This window comes from Asparagus officinalis, chromosome 4 (assembly GCF_001876935.1).
Source record: "Asparagus officinalis chromosome 4, Aspof.V1, whole genome shotgun sequence".
NCBI classification, from domain to species: domain Eukaryota; kingdom Viridiplantae; phylum Streptophyta; class Magnoliopsida; order Asparagales; family Asparagaceae; genus Asparagus; species Asparagus officinalis.
In genome coordinates, this window is record NC_033797.1 from 99044991 (window position 1) to 99046436 (window position 1446).

Here is a 1446-nt window from a genome sequence, read left to right on the forward strand (position 1 = left end):
TAGGATTTATAGTTTGAGAAACTAACTAAAGGGTTGATTGATTATGCTAACAAGAAGCAAAATGAATTAAAATTCATGTTTGAGTTACGAGTTTAAATATATAAATGAATATATCCATAGTAGTTAATTAAACGAATATATGTTATAGTAAACTCATGCAGTTCCGACATCAAAACTATTTGAAATTGAGTGGATTAATTAACATCCCCATATCAACCTTGTTATCCAAAAGAAGATACAGTTGTGTACACTGAGCACATTCTACACAGTAAGTTTAGTAGCTATTAATTTGTTTTCAAAGGAAATTCGTCAACATATTTATGGAAATGAGGCATGATTTAGGGTCTAGTTTAACGTATTTCTTTAGAAATAGACGAAATTTTGTTTACAATTTTATTCTATAATGAATGATTTCTTTGTCCTTTAGCATCACACGAATGAAAGTTTAGATTAATTAATCTTTATCAATGTCTTTGTTGCATAAACGATTACCATTAATAACACTTGATCATTATCATATTACAAATACTAAAAGAAGATAAATAACCAAATATGGATATATATAAAAGACGTAAAATCTCAAACTAACTGAACACGTCCAACAAAATAAATTACAAATTAAACCATCAATCATTTTACTTAAAATTTGAGCTATAATCTATCCTTTCCCCTCGTTCTTCCAATGGCCTGTAGTATCTAATTACATGTGGTGGATTTGAACCAGCCTTGCAGCTACTGCATCCATCACCGCTCCCAAACCCTAGATTACAGCACAAGCACACTACACCACTACTCCCTTCAGCTACAGCTACCGTCTCCTCTAGCTTTACATGGTCTGCTGACCAAGGCAAGCTTATACTCAAATCAAGATTCAGATCCGGGCACCTCTCCTCCTCCGTGCCTGTGCTTGTTACGCTAGCACCACTGTGCCCATCCTCCTCTTCTATTTTCTTGCTTTGGTTTGCTTCCAACGTCACAGGAGAAGCAACGCCGTTAGCGACGACGGGCCTGTGAGTCTGTGGGTCGACGCCTCGGCTGAGCAGCTTACGCTTGATGTGCGTATTCCAGTAGTTCTTGATCTCATTATCCGTTCTTCCCGGCAATCTCCCAGCTATCAGAGACCATCTAAGAGTACCAGCGGAAATTAATTAAATCAAGAGTTATTTTCATATTGTAGCTAGGATTAATTTTAGGTGGTTTTTGTTTCAGAAAATTTAGGACAATATCCATGGTGGGAATATTATTATTCCTAGCCTAGAAGTAGTTTGGAAATTAGGCTGTGCCCGGGATTATGTATTCCTCAAGTTGCCAGACAAGAATTTGGAGCTACAGCTTACTTGTTGCCGAGGAGGCTGTGGAGTTTGATGATGAGCTCGTCCTCCTCCTCGGTGAAGTTGCCACGCTTGAGGTCGGGACGGAGGTAGTTGATCCAGCGGAGGCGGCAGC

At 38.3% G+C, this 1446-nt stretch overlaps 1 pseudogene; it reads right to left on the reverse strand.

Moving 5' to 3' along the window:
* LOC109837895 overlaps positions 495 to 1446 on the reverse strand; it is a 1507-nt pseudogene continuing 555 nt past the window's right edge.